The following is a 15,534-nucleotide window of genomic DNA, read 5'->3' as shown; positions in this document are numbered from 1 at the left end:
CTTAATCGTGTTTGTCATTTTCATCTGCTGAATTTAAGCAGAATTGTGGAACTGTTTATTTTGCAAAATATACATTCAGGGGAAGTTTAATTTTAGAAAACCCTTGAAATTGAATCATTCAGATGAGCTGAAACATCAAAAACAGGAAATTATTTGATAAAATTGTATCATGATCCTCAAGCTCTGCTTTCAACAGGGTAATGAACTTCATTCTCCTGTTCTGACAACTGGTCACAGAGAAACGGAATAAACTGAGTCATAAAGGTTAAATGTTTTATTAGGGCTTAAAGAGTCGTTTCCTTAGCAGCTGACTTCTGTAATGTTCTCTCATATTATGTAAATACAAATCTTTACTAGCAGCTGTTAACAGACTATGAACTATGAAAGTTTATCATCTGAGATAACATTTTCTCTGAAGTCAGATGTTCTAGGAATCTGCAGGTTGCTTTCCTTTAAAGTTCGTCCGATTGCGTCCAGGAACGCGACAGAATATGAATGTTGGATCTCCTTTCCGGTGACTTCCTTGGTTCCAACCAACAGGTTTCTGTTTGCAGCACACGGTCCTACTGGAGCGTTTGAACTCCCTGCAGGAAAAACATTTCAAAAACAAATTACAGTGAATTTATAGAAGATCATTTTCGGTTATATGTATCTTAAGGTGAACTTCTTCTTCAAAATATTTTGTATATTTGAGTGAGGTAGATCAGTTTTAAAACTCATGACCTTTTACCTCAAATCATTACGTGGAAATCCTTAAATCCCATTAACTTAGGCGTTCCTCAGGGTTCTCTCCTGGGACCAATACTCTATCTTTACCCTTTCTCCTTTGGTTACATTATTATTATTATTACACAAAAATTCAAACCTCCACCATTCTGTCCACACTTTAGTGACTTCCTCTTTGACTTTAGAGGCCGGTCCAAGTGAATTTCCATGGTTTCGATCTCCAATGAAGTACACTAAAATTCCTCTATGTGAAGAATCACAGAATCATAACGTCACCAGGTCAACCAAACCACACAGGTCTGATCCAGTCAACCTGTCCACTCCAGCTATTGGGAGAAAGTCCTGCAGCTTGTTTGAAATTCTGCAACCCTCATTATAAAAACAGTTCCATCCACCTGTTCTCCAGCTGCTCCACCAGTTCCTGATTCATCACAACTCTGCCCCGTGCGCACCTCCCTGCACACTTGCATTCATCTAGTCATGTCACAGTTCTGTCTGCAGGTCTCTGACTGGTGGAAGGAGATTTCATCTGATCTGCTGCCCTCCAACAACCATAAATTCAGCTTTTTTTTCTTCACTATTTCAAGCTGAACTCGTCTGTTTGTGAGAGGTTAGCTTCATTGTATCTGGAGTGTCTAAAGGGCGCCACGTGAAGATGATTTTAAACGGAAGGATCAAAGACCACAGAGATTGGGTTTTTGTGGATTATGATCCCCCCAAAAAATCCTGTTTGTGTTGTTACTGAAAGTTTAATTGATCAATCCTCCAAACCAGAAAAGAAGCAAAGTGTCACTTTAGCTGAAGCACCAACATTTGGTGGAATCATCTCAACCTACAGCTGAATGTCACAAACAACACTGCCTTGCTCAAAGGCTCCTCAGTTATGGTCACTATACACATAAAACTCAACGAGTTTTCCTCCTCAAGTCCCTTTTAAATCATATAGTTTAGTGTTTAAGGGTTTATCTTCTTAAACAGCCCTCAGCGTACCTAAGTATACTATGTCTACTATAGACCATGAACGTGTAGTGTAGGAAGTTTACTAACCAAAAACTTCTTAAACTAAATTGGAACAGTTTAACTTTACAATATGTAGATATTATATAAAAAGTAAACTTCAAGTATACCACCTCACTCTTAGTATGATTAAGTATACTTGTAGTACACTTGCTAAGGAGGTTTAAATGTTTCAGACATTTAAAGTCTCCTCTAAAAGCTTTTATTTTCAAATTGAAGCTTTGCTTTGAAATTCACATTGTTCCTAGAATTCATCTGATAATTTCAAAATAAAATTTTCGGTCCTTACACTGTTTTTCTATTTGTTAATAAAGATCAAATTTTTTTATAACTGTGACTCACTGTTTTCATGTTTTCTCTCCTCTCAGGGTTTTAAGTCTCCCATCCTGTTTGCGTTTGGTGAGCAGCCACATTCAGGCGACATTTCTGCTTCAACCACAAAACACACACAAAAAATAAAACATTTTAGGGTTTTGTTTGTGGGGAAATGTGTGGAGAATCAGTTGGAACACTCACTGCATGCAGTTCCAGGATGATATTTCATCGGATGGATTCCTTTTTTTGGCTTGTTCCACTCTCAACAACAGCACTTCCGAAAAGGTCTCAGCTTAGCTGCAAAAGAAAGAAAATAAGACTTTTATTTTTAAGATTATTTTCAAAATAAAGGTTTTTTTTTTTTTATACATTTGATTTTTTTGTGGCAGTCATAATTTATATTCTAGAGGAACTGAAGGATTTCTATTATAAAGTAGAATTCAAACAGTGTCCTGCCTATTTCCGTCTTGGTAAGCAGGCAGACGGTGAATTATATCAAAGTAAAACTTCCACTTCAGCTGTACCGGCTCTCAGATGAGGCCAGAACCTTCAGTGAAAGTGGGTCATGGGGATGAAAGTGGGACTTCCCCGTTTATTTATTGACTTTTCCTTGCTGTCTAACTTTTGGCACTTATCTCTGAGCTACCAGTCCCATTATATCTAATCACATGAAATCAAACACCAAACGCTGCTTTTGATGTTTCATGGCTGCAGCCACACTCTTGCCAGGGTGATTTAGTCCCAGCGGGGACGGTGTCTCACAGCTGTAAATAGGGACCTTTGGTTTGGTCAAGGACTTAAAGGAGAGCCCGCCTCCGTGGCGAGGCGGTTCACATTTTTACTTCAGTCCACGCCAGGTGGCTCTAAAAAGGTGAGCATTTTTGTTTTATTTGTGAACCCTCTTTGAGCCCGCTGGCTTTTAATCCTCCGTCACCCGCCACACATCCCATCAATGCGTTTGCCTAGAAGTACAGGCGCCGCAGACAAAAGGGGCCGGGGGCCATCGGCGTCCAGGGAGGGGGAGTTGTATTTTTAGGGAGGCCTGACCAGCTGCTACTTGACACATGTCGCCACCTGGCTCTGAGGACACCGTCTGCATTGTTGAAATTAGAAAGAGCGCAGGGAGAGAATGGGCCAGAGACCTGCGAATGGGATATGTGTGCACGGCAGAAACTGAGGCCTTATTAACAGCGGGGCCACACACATGCCTGCCGACCAAACAAGGGCAAGCACACGCCTCACACACGCCGATAACATTACCCTTGCATGCCACTCGCGCTCCGGTAGGGCAGTAAATGCAAAGGTATAGTGTATCAGAGGCCGGAAGGCTGAGCGTGGGATTAAACCTGTTGGGAGAAGCAACTGGTGCGGGAGGTCCTTCTGAGAGCTCAAGGACTTTCCTGCACCCAAGCGCACATTTTCCACTCTTTAAGACAACAAGAGGAGGAAATGTCTTTGATTCATACCTCTTCTCCATCGTCTTCTGTAGATCCATCCTCATGAAGCGGCCTGCAGCCATCTGAAGAAGTGAAAACACAAAAACAGACAAGCACATTGATGTATCTGATGACAAATATAAGTTTCAAAAAGATAAAATGAAACATTTAAACATGGAAAATCAATGGTCTAAATTGAGTTCAGCCTGTAGAAATGTATTATAATGTTTGAGTAAAAACATAAAAAAAACACAAAAATGTAAAAAAAGATGAGTGTCACCTGTATCTGCTGATTCTGGAGATTCTTCAACCTGACCAAGGAGCTACAGACTAGGTCTCAATGATACCTGATGGATGTCTTCACCTGGACGAGAAAGGCAATTTAAATCACTAAGAAAACGTAATTCAGGAAGGTGAATGCACACAAAAACTGAGTTTCTGTTCTGTCTTCTGGCAGAAAATCGCGTCGTGAAGAAGAGAGGAGTCAGCACAGACTTAAAGTGATGTTCATGTCATCATTGCCCTAAACATCACTGCAAGTCTTAACTGTCTCAGCCCCGGCTGTCCTTTTGACGGCTCTTTCTGAAGTGGTAGAGAGTGAGCACATTCAGGTCCGGGACATGACCTACCTTTACCTGAAGCACCTTCTCTGCAGCTACGTTGGTCTCTGATGCTGGAACACACCACAGATTGGGTTTTTATCAGACAAAGTTCTGATCATTACAAAAATATGTTTGTACAACATGTTATAAATTGTGAAACTCACTTGTTTGACATTTTTTCAGATAAATTCCAAAAATGAGAGGATTTCTATGGAGATTTTCATACAGTTTTAATGTACAGATGCTTGACCAGATGCTCAAACTGCAGAACAAATATGTGTATTTGTTGAATGGTGGCGGCGGTACATCTGCCTTTGAAGTGTGATGACAGGAATGCAGAACAGCTGACAAATCAACAACAAATGTTGGAACTAAAAGAGCCCATGAACAAAATATCTACATTACTTTTATCTGTGTCATAGTGTGAAAAATCAGTGAACTCACCTCATAGATCGCAGATGCACTGATGTAAGGAGCTAATGTGGAATCAAGCCGAGTGGGGGGGGCGCACCGTTCGGTTTGAACATACAGTCACATGTGGCTTTGGCCAGTGCTCCCACAGCATAGGCGACCTTTAGCGCCCACACAAAAATACACACATGGAAGAAACAGGCCTGTCATTCACACAGAAAGCTTCAGGCATGAGGACAGGTGCCCACCTGACCGCCAAACATGAAAGAGAAATTTTAAAAAAGCTCTGCTTCTTCTTAAAACTGATTAAACTGAGTGATGATCTAATTGATTTTTTTATTTGACACAAAGTCCTAGCAAATCTCTGTACAGATAAAAAAGTCACTGAAAATAAAGCACACCAAATTATTATTTTTTTTTTATTAAACAAGTGATTAAAAAGATTCCAGACTGCCTGTTTGGTCCAGAATTAGTTTGATTTACTCTGAAGATTGAAGAATCAGTGTAGAAAATCACAAAATCAAAATAAACCTATTTGTTTTATTTGCAGGACAAACTCCACGAAAAGCAGGTCTTTACACCTCATGAGAGGTCAAGTTCGCCGCAGAGCCCAAATAACCCCAAACCCCAGGCCTCGAGGGCCGGCCTCCTGCTGGTTTTCCAGAAATCCCGTCTTATCTGCTGCTGATTACCTGGATCAGGTGCGTCTGGCCAATAAGGAGCTTCAGTGGCAGATTGGTTGGAAAACTTGTAGGAAATCGGTCCTCGAGGCCCACATTCTTACACTCCTGCCTTGACCAATTTTTTTTAAGAGGATGACCTCACAAATCCAAGCATCCCTTGCTGCATATGTGTCCATTTCCCTGATCAATTTAACCCTTTTGCAATTTTTTTTAAATCTTATTTAATACGTTTTATTCAGTTCTAAAAATATAAGCAGTTTGTTTAAAGGCTTTATACACTCTTTATTATGATGTATGAAATGTACATTTATGAGTATATTATAGCTCATGTGGGTTTTTCACAAAATCTATGTTTATGTCAGAATTTTCAAACAATACAGAACATCAAACTATAGATTTTTTTTTAGATTCACTCACCTACAGTGACTTGTTTTTTCATTTCATCACAGACAAACTTCTCACTTTGCCTTTAGATCATCCAGAGTTCCCTGTGAAAAAACAAAACCGTTCAAAAGGTAAATATAACTAAATAATAATGTGATTTTTTTTGTGCGTGTGTGTTGTATTTGCAACTAAAATCCTCGTGGCTTTACGACAAACATAAAAATGATACAACTAAAGGAACAAAATTTTAAAGCATTTTTGAAGATTGATTTTTAAGAACTATAAGTAGGAGGAAAAGTGGAGATTTTAGATGAATCCTAAACTATTCAGAGACATAAACATTCATTACCACTGTAAAGGAATAACGGTGAAGAAACCCTAATAAACTATTTACCGTCAAAAATTAAAAATGTTAGTACAAGAGGCAAGCAGCAGAAGCATAGAAATAATCCATGGACACAAATTAGATTAAGATTTGAGTTTATAATCTAATGGCACTATATTCTTTTTGATAGAAATGTTGAAAATGCAAAATAAACAAGTAGAAAGTAAAAAAAGGACCCAATTAAAGAGAAAGAGAAAGAGAAACCTGGGAAAAAAAAAACAGAAGGCAGAATTTAAAAATAAACAGTTTCTTTCCACAGGGTGATTGATTTTATTCTGTCTGTTTTTTTCCCCCAAAAAGGAAAAAGAAAACATGTAAGAATCTGAGATGGAAAAAAAGAAATAAAAGAAAAAATAAAGCTGTGTTTGGTCTTGCATTGCTCATGAAGGAGCTGAGTGACTTTGAAGCTGCATACACAAGCTTTTACACAAAAATAAAAATAAAAAAAATCAATTTTAATGGAAAATACAAAGACTCCAATGCGTCTCCAGAGTGGAGTGGCAGAGTGACATCTGCTAGGTTCAAAAGGACAGACAGACTGATGGCAGACAGGAGGAAGAGGAGGTCACGCAGAATGAAAGCAGAAGCGTTTGGAGCAGGATGAAGCTTTTTCTTCTCATCTTTCATTTTCTTGCAAATGCAAATATATCCTTCATTTAAACACCCATGCTGTCAAACCTATCTTGAAACTTTTTAAATTAAAAGTCTGGAGCAAATAAAATACAATTGTATGAATGTCTCAAAAGAAACGTGTTCTATTTTTCTAAGAATTAATCTGTTAAATATTTTAAGTGTTTTTCAGACTAATCTTGAGAATAAAAAATACTTGAAAAATAATAAAGGGTTACAAGACAAACTCCAGATCAGTTGAAAACATTCCCACCAAACGTTTCAGAAACATGCGCACTACCTCGCTGGAGTTGGCCTGCCCGCGCGCCCCGCGGCGCAGCTCCTCTCCAGTTTTGTGGACTCTCCAAACTCTCCTCGTCCAAACAACTCCTCCCAAGACTGTACGCAGAGCCGACTCCTCTGGTAAGAAGACACGAAGCCATTGGGTAGTTTGTTTTCTGGAGTCTTTTCTCTGAAACTTTGAGGAGGCAGAAGAGGCCGCCCGTGCGTAAAAATGGCACCACATGAAAATTACGCAACAGAAAAGTCGCTTGGATGAAGTTTAAGAGAGTGCAACTTTCTCTTAAAGAGAAGGCCAGACTGAAACAAGACTCTGTTCGTTGTTCTGAGAGTAAGCACAACGAAATGCGCCCCACCGAGGTGTGCCCACATTTATAGCGCGTTCCTCAAGGTCACGGTCAGTGGACATTTGTCCCTCATTAGCATGTGCCACCTCCTCTGAAGCCCATTGGCTGCTGAGCGCCTGTCTCAATTGACACAAAAGGAAAGCAGCGTTTTTGTCATAGCGCTAAACTCCAGCAGACTATTTTTGTATCCCAGTTATTTCATGCAGCGTTCACACTGCCGAGGGAGTGGAAGAGCCTGGTACTGGGAGCATCCCAGCGCAGAGGAATTCCTTACTTTCTTTGAAACTTGTCAAGATTTTATAACAAAAACATATCAAACTGACAATGAAAATTGACATATAAGATATAAAAGCAGAAAAGTAGCTCAGAGATTAAAGGAGGCTGTCAGAAAAAATATATATATTTAGGTTTCATAGAAAGAGTCTAATCATCTCTGTCAACCTCTCAGAATGACATTGATGCCGTGCACTCAGGTTGCCCTCGAGCTCAGCAGGCTGGGATGTTTGCTATTGTGTGCCGCCACTGAGGATGCAACTTTAGAAGAGATTATTTCAGGATCTGAGAAGCATTAAACATGCTACTATAAATAGACATCATTTTATTAATAGAAGAAGATGGCGGAGTGACTTCACAGTTCAGTGTCTCCCATGGGCTGAGAAAGATCTGCTTTGTGTTAGTGTTTGGAGTCAGATGATGGTGGTTGAACTCTGAGACCTCTGCTTGTTGGATTGTCCTGTCATTGTCTCGCGAGCTCTGCGCCGCTCCTGCCCCAGCGAGTCTGACCTTCAGAGCTCTGGGAGAGGTTGGTATGGGAGCAGGGTGACAGTGCTGCTCGGGGAAGTGGGGGAGGGACAGAGGACCACAGTTTCTCAGAATAGACAAAGCCAGGATTCCTGATGGGGAGATCAACCGTTAACTGTTGCTTGTGTCAAATTTAGCTAAAGCAAACACGCCAGAAATGGCTTTCTCTGCCCCTATCAGGGATGTTTTCGCCTTGAGGGTCAGCCATCTTTGTTGACGGCCTTATCTGTGGCGGGCACAGAGGTGCCGCTGCGATGGCTGAAACTTTCTTAGGCATCAGTCAGATAGAGTGGGCTGGGGGCTATTCTGGGACAAGAGTCACTTCACAGAGGCAGAGGCTGGTTTATGTCCCATGTCACTTGGTGCACTATTTGAAAAGCTGGAATGCTGATAACACATGAGGAGGAGATGAATCCCGAAAGTCCCCAGAGCTGCTCGGCTTTAAATAAGTTCACAAACTGCGGCTCATAAACACACACACACCCCGACAGACCCCAGAGTCCGGGACGTGCAAAGCCGGCGTCGGCGTCCCGGCACATCTCTCTGCAGCCCGAGCAACAGCTGACCCCTCAGGCTCTCCTTACTGTGTTCCTCAAAATCATTTACCGTCTGATGCGGCTACTGCTCATGTTTTGAGACTTAAGTGCAGCCTCCTTTTTTTTCCAAATTAAAAAACGATATATTTAAAAAATGAGGTAGAAGCTGATTTGAGCCGAGGGGGCTCCTTCTTTGTCCTGCCAGGGATTTGTCTGCTGCCAGTTTGGTGATGTACAACCCAGAAGCTGACATTTTGGGAACGAATGCTTGATCTGGGGGTCAGTCACAGTTGTTTTAGATCATCATGCACTGAATACCAGCAGACTTAAGCAGGAAGATGGAGAGGGACGGGGAATTATGACAGCAGCCATCGCCCTTCCCTGCACACATGTCTGACAAACTTTCCAAATGAGGCAAAAATTGATCAATTATTGATCACATTTTGATTTGTTTTTACCTTTTTTGTAAACTTTTGTCTGTAATTTTTTGGTCAAACTTATGTCAAATTTTGAGAAGTCTATGATTTATTCTCTATGTGCGTGGACAGCAGCTGTTTTCTTCACTCTTAGCTGTTTATGAAGTTGCCCGTTGTGAGCTTCAGCAGTGACCTAAAGCCGAGCGCTGAAGCTGTGATTCACTCCGGATCAAAGCATTCATCGCTGGTGGATATTTCTGTAATCGCCTCGTGCCTGCCCACAATACCTTGCAGCAACTGTGTGGGCTCAGGTCTTAGCCATGGGTTCATCGGAGTGGAGTCGGGCAGGCGCGTGGCAGAATTTCACTCCAAAGCCCCAATTACCCCTCCACGCCCTGCTCCGCCACAACCCCCCTCCCCAGTCATTTACCCGCACGCATGCATGCACCACAGCAGAGACACTTATTAGTCTTTTAGCCATCGGTGTCATTCCTCTGCACTCCAGACAATAGCTCATCTCTCATTGTAGTGAGTTATGGAGCGGGTCAGAGGACCTGGGCCCGCTGACCAGCCCTGCCCTCAGTATGCATGGAAGCTCTCAGCTGTCTTTCTATTCCGGGAGGGTGGAGGCATTCCTGGGCCCAGCTGGGGCACCAGAAACAATGGGGCAAACTGCCTTATCCAAGCGCAGACAATCTGACGCACTCCAGCATCCCACTGACAGCCTCTTTGGAGCCCCCTCCTCCCCAATTAGGGGTTAACAAGGCCCTCCTGCATGAGCTGCAACAGCGGTGACTTTCATTTTTCGTTTGTTAAAATAAGTCTAATTATTAGATAAAATCTCAGTTCCTTTTATTTTTGAAATAAAAATAATATTTTTTCTACAACCATTTAAGCCAACAAGTGGGGGGTGGAGTGGACCTCCAGAAGGTCACCTGAGGTAAACGGCCACACACAGTTTTAACTAATAAACTGGATATTCACATTTATGTAAAAAAACGAGAGTGAGTTTTTAGGATTCCTGAACTCTCTTGTTTTAATGTGTTGCAGTCTTCAGTTTCTAAAAGGACTTTAAAGGCACTTGTCCATGAAAGACCTTGACTCCCTGTCAGAATCCGTCATGGCTTCACCTGATTTACTGCCAGTCCCATTGAAGGGGTTGTTTAAGACGTCCAGAAATGCAGGTGATGGCGGCGGCGGCGGCGGCGGCGGCGGCTGTCTCTTTGCACTAATTGCCGTTCTAGCAGAGCTGCTGTCACAATGAGAAGCATTTGGTTGAGTGGGATGGCCGTTCCTTCACACTTTACACAGGCTGAGTCCTACATGTGCATCAAAGTGCATACATGCACACAAACCCCATCGTCACCTCGGCCTCGCTGTCGCCTGCAGCAACTGCACACTGCACAAGTGTTTCACGCTCACATTGTGAGGTTACTTTGTCGGCGGGTTGAGACTCAACAAATGGAATCGGCAGAAGACGACTTTCAGTCCTTTAAAGTCCTGCCAAAAGGGACCAAAAGGCCAATAAACCCATTTTGTTCCCTGGAAAGACTAAATCTTAAGAAAGTAGGTCTTATTTTCTGTACTGCAAGAGAAATGCTCTTATCATGAAAGTTTGTAATAATATTAGTTTAACAAAACATGTCTTAATTATTTTCTTAAAATAAGAATTTAACCATTTTTCTTACCCCATTGGCAGATTTATTTTATTTATTTAAAGAAAATGGGTTTAGAATGTTCCATGTATTTCTAGCATTGTTGTATTTCATTAGATCCATATAAACTTTTTTATTTATTTTATATTTTGATTATTTAATTCTGTTCTGAGAAAACCTGATTTTCTTAGACATTAAGAAGTTTCTGTTTCACATGTCTAAAATATTCAGAGAAATTTGCAACCCTAAAAATCTGAGATTAAAGAATTGTAAATATACTTCAGTATTTTCTTCCACAGCTAAAGATTGGGCACATCTGAAGTGGAAAATCTAGATTCCTAATTTTGCTAGTGATTAGAACATTTGTAATGCTCTCAGTAATTTACAGAAATCTTCAATTGCTCTATCAGCAGATGCAGCATTCACCAGAACCAGCTGAGTGCTGCTGACTCAACTTATCTTTGTCTCAGTTTGAAAACAACTAAATATGTCTTAATAGATTGGTCTTTATAGATTGTTTAGTGCAAAATATAATGTGAGTTTCTAACATGAATTGAAAATTTTCATTTATGGCTGCCTGGCAAATCTTTATATATATATATATATATATATATATATATAAAACATTAAAACCGTTTTTTTAGAAGCTGTGATTCAAATCTTTGTAACTGGAACAACAAAAATGAAGAATAGAAGACAATAAGCCGAATAATCAACAATTTTTAGGTAAAAATGTGTGACAGTGTGTTAGGAGGAACATTTTAGGTGAAGATCTTTTATGACGATCACCTGAAGCACACAATTATAGAGCTACAGTAGAAAGAACCATCAGTGTTTTTAGCCGACTACCTCCCACAGTGTTGAATCAAGACTGCGGAGCAACTAAATCTCAGTTATGGATTAAAATAAAAATAATAATTTGAACCTCTAGTGTCCAACATAAAAGTCAGTCGCTTTATGGCAGAATTCTTTTTTTTTCATAAAATCTTGCTGATTTTCCCTTATTTTCCATTTCGCCTCACATTTCTTCACTGTAAAAATACAGATTCTACTCTAATTTTATCATAACATCTTCATATTTGCCATACATTTAAATACATTTTACTTTTAAATCCATTTTAATATATACAAGTTTTCCCTTTTCTTTGATGACATCAGAAAAGGTTTTAAACAAGTATTGTGCAGACGTTCCTTTTGTATTTTTATTTTAGAAAACCTGATTATATTGTTTTTTAAGGGACACTGTTTATTTTGTAATTATTCAGTCAACCTGTGTAAATTATTATTTGGATTTAAAAGGGTTTTATTGTAGGGATATACTTAAACACATACAGCACCATGTGAATATTTATTAATATTGATTTCACCCCTGTGGTTTGTAAAAGCAAATCCCTTGTATTCAGTTTGAAGGTGACACATATTTTGGAATATTTTAAATATTTTTTTTTAATATTTGCTTGTCTGTTAACATCCCTCTTCTTTAGTCCTTAACAACTTTTTAAATGTTTTGTGAGAATGGAAGGAGTTTGTTCCAAAAGAAACAACACAAAATTGTTTGATTTTAAATAGTTTTTAATCCCAATTTTTGGATTTGAATAAATATTTAATGATATAGTGATACAGTTTATGGCACAAAGTGATTTCTTGTCTTGAAAAGTTTATGTTTTGCTCAGAATTGGAGTGTTTTGTCTTAAATCTAGTTTTCAGTTTTACTTATTCCCCTCCAAGGACCTTCATTATCATAGACCTTTTCAATTTGTACTCTGTCTATATTCTTATGTAAATTCAATTTAGTTCCTATGTTTTCACCAAAAAAATCGATTTTAACATTTTTGCCAATATTCTGTTTCTTCATTTTTGCAATCCAAACATTTACATTCTCCTTCAGTTATTGAAGGATAATATTGTTCTTCCCTGTGGAGCTTTTAAATCACGTCCTGAATGACACCAGCAAACAGCTGCATTTTAGTGTCTGTAACAGTCTACAACTATTGTGGATGTACAGATATATTATTTAAAATTGGAAATTCATTTAATCTTCAAGATTCTTTAGAAATTGTTCATAAAAGGAGAATAAACATTTGAATAGATTTAAATAAAGTCTATCAAACTATTACTTTTTATTTTGAAGAAATCAATGATGTGAAGTGTTTTAGCTTTTTAAATGCACATTTAACAGCTCATTGATAAAAAAAATAGAAATAAAATAAAAACAAAAAAAAGACCTATTAAATTTAAAATCAAATTCAAATTTAAAGGGTATTTCAATTAAATGCATTCAAACTTTAATCAAAATTAATTTCTTGCTGACTGGGAGCAGCCACATTTATAAACTGATTTTAATCACCATGAGGTATCAAACAAAGTAACTGAAGGAACCAAATGCAACGAAAACTTAAAGAACTAAACGTGTGACAACATTAAACTGCAAGTGACTATAGAAACAAGAGAACAGGAGTGTAGGTGACCTGACAAAGACGAACCAAAAATAAAGAAAACAAGCTGACCCCTGAATAAGCCAGAGGTCAACTGACAAACAGAAAACAGCTGTGAAGAGTTGACAAATGAAACCTGGTGTGACCGAGGGGAAAATAAAAGGAATTTATTACAAAGCAAGTCTAAATTTGATCGGCACAAACCGTCAAAAAGGGCCCTAAACAAGAAATACATTCCTTTCAGTAAAAAAAGGAAGAATTGTTGTCACTGAGTGCACAATTTAAACAATCTGCAGTTTATATGCATTAGATGGTTCAATTGCTTTTATGGCAGGCATGTCCAAAATGTGGCTTGTGGGCCAAATGTGATCTGCATTCAAATTTCTACCAAACAGTAGGCACCTGTCATGAAATCAATAATCTGCAAAGGTTTTAAGAGCTATGATTTCTGATTTCTGATTGGCCAAATGATGTGGCTGCTTGACCTTCAAAGCCTTAAAGGTCAAATGTGAAGAACAACATTTTGGTTTGTATCAATCAATCCCTTTATTTATAAAGCTCTGTTCAACAACATGCTGTTAAACACAAGGTGCTTAGCAAAGACGGATATAAGCATTAGTTAAAACAATAAAAGTCATTAAACAAATTAGATTAAACGCAACAACAATAAAAACAGCCATAAAAATGAAGGAAGCGGTGTGGTTAAAGTTCTTTTACGGACTGCACAGATTAAAAGATAGATAAAGATCTACAAATGATAAACCATAAAAGCCATAAAATATCTAAAAGCCCAATATATAAATTATTCATTAATGAACATTATTGAGAAAGAGACAGTACATATTAACGAACATTAAAACATTTTAAAAATCAGAGCTTTTTTGTAAAATGATTATCATGTAATAATAGTACATAAAAACAAATTATTCAAAAAGTTGATTAAATGTATTATTTTAAAGCTAAATTAAAGATGTGTCTTTAAATAACATTTAAAAATCTCCTCAGAAGCAAAAACTCAAATTAAATTATTCCACAAAGAGGATAAGATACTGAAAGTAGTTCTGGATAAAATAGTTATTTGCCTGTTTGCATGATTTTAATTTACATTGAGCATTTTATTGTGAGTAATATGTAACATTTCAATGTTGACGAAAGTTTTTTTTTAAAGACAGACTTTTGTTTTCTTTGATTTCTGGTCTTCAAATCAAAAATTCTTAGTGATTTTGAAAAAAAATGTATTTAAAGATTTTTTTTGTTCTATTTCTGTTCAATTTCAAATAGTTTTAATGATTAAAAAAAAAAGTTTTGAGGGCATTTGTGGAGGACTTTGATTTGGCATTTGCCCGTTATGTTATGGGTTTTTGTCATGTTCTGTTTGAGCTGTCCCTCAGTTACATCCGTTTCAGGCTTGTCAAGATTCAAAACTGTCTTCATTTCATTAATTACCCTCAGTCTATTAAAGTGTCTGATTTTTACTTCTTTCTAGTCATGTCATCTGTTCTGTTTTGTCACCTTTTTGTTGCTTTTTGCACGTTTCAGTTTATGTATTAGATATTTTTGATTTTCTGCCACCAAGCCTGGTCTCCTGTGTTTGGGTTCACCACCACCCCTTCCTCACACTGTTTAAATCCAGCTTCTTTAATTTGAGCCAGTTGGTGAAGGTGAAGACATTTTTACCAAAACTTCCTTTTAAAACAGTAATCCACGCTTTCATCACATACAGCTGGATTACTCTCTGTATTCTGGAGTTACTCAGTTGTCCCTCTCACATCTCCAACTGATCCAGAATGCTGTTGCTCGGGTTCTGGTCAGAGCGTGTAAGAAGAACCATCACTCTCATCCTGGCTACCTGTGAATTCAGAGTTCATTTTAAGATTCGATTATTTGATTTTTAAATTTTAAACGATTGCCATGCCTCTGTGAGCATCTCTGTCCGTCAACCCAATCCGGTGTTTAAGCTTCTCCTGGAGGTGCCGAGCTCCAAGAGGGAAACGAGCATTTATAATCTGTCCACTGAAGCTGTGGAACGTCTGAAGATCTATTTTTATCACCAGGCGTTTGACACAGCATGAGACTCTGCTGTGCTGGTGTGTGGTCTAGTCTGTTTTATTGTTTTGCTTTGTGTTTTGGCATTTTTACAGCTCCTATTTATAATTTTAGCTTTAATTGTTTTAGCCTTTTAGCTGCTGTTTTTATTGTTTCTTAAGTTTTTAATGTACAGTGCTTTGCATGACTGGGGTCAGTTTAAGGTCCCATAAAAATTAATAAACTATAACTATAAAAAAATGATCATTAAATAATGAATTTGCATTCTATAGTATGGGGTCCAAAGAATGCACTTTTTCACCAAATCTGGCCCTCTTTGCATAAAGTTTGGGCTAATAATTTTTGCTTGGAAATGCAGCTGCAGCTCTCAGATGTCACAGACATCAATGTAGCAGCTCATCACATATGAGAGGGGCCTTACAACGCAGCG

The 15,534-nt window shown here is 38.5% G+C and overlaps 1 long non-coding RNA gene across 2 annotated transcripts; it reads right to left on the bottom strand.

The window, feature by feature from the left end:
• Positions 1-259: 259 nt before the first annotated feature.
• Positions 260-7,335, bottom strand: LOC112145143. Of its 2 annotated transcripts, none has more exons than XR_002919025.2 (10): positions 6,870-7,335; positions 5,608-5,678; positions 4,541-4,668; positions 4,261-4,440; positions 4,124-4,167; positions 3,775-3,858; positions 3,525-3,577; positions 2,260-2,355; positions 2,086-2,169; positions 260-584 (listed from the first exon to the last, which is right to left on the bottom strand). It is a non-coding gene; the product is annotated as an uncharacterized LOC112145143 (long non-coding RNA). The 2 variants fall into 2 exon arrangements; XR_002919026.2 differs by having other exon boundaries at positions 4,261-4,358.
• Positions 7,336-15,534: the final 8,199 nt, after the last annotated feature.

Source organism: Oryzias melastigma, linkage group LG5 (genome assembly GCF_002922805.2).
Source record: "Oryzias melastigma strain HK-1 linkage group LG5, ASM292280v2, whole genome shotgun sequence".
NCBI lineage: Eukaryota > Metazoa > Chordata > Actinopteri > Beloniformes > Adrianichthyidae > Oryzias > Oryzias melastigma.
This window is presented reverse-complemented; position numbering and strand designations above follow the sequence as displayed.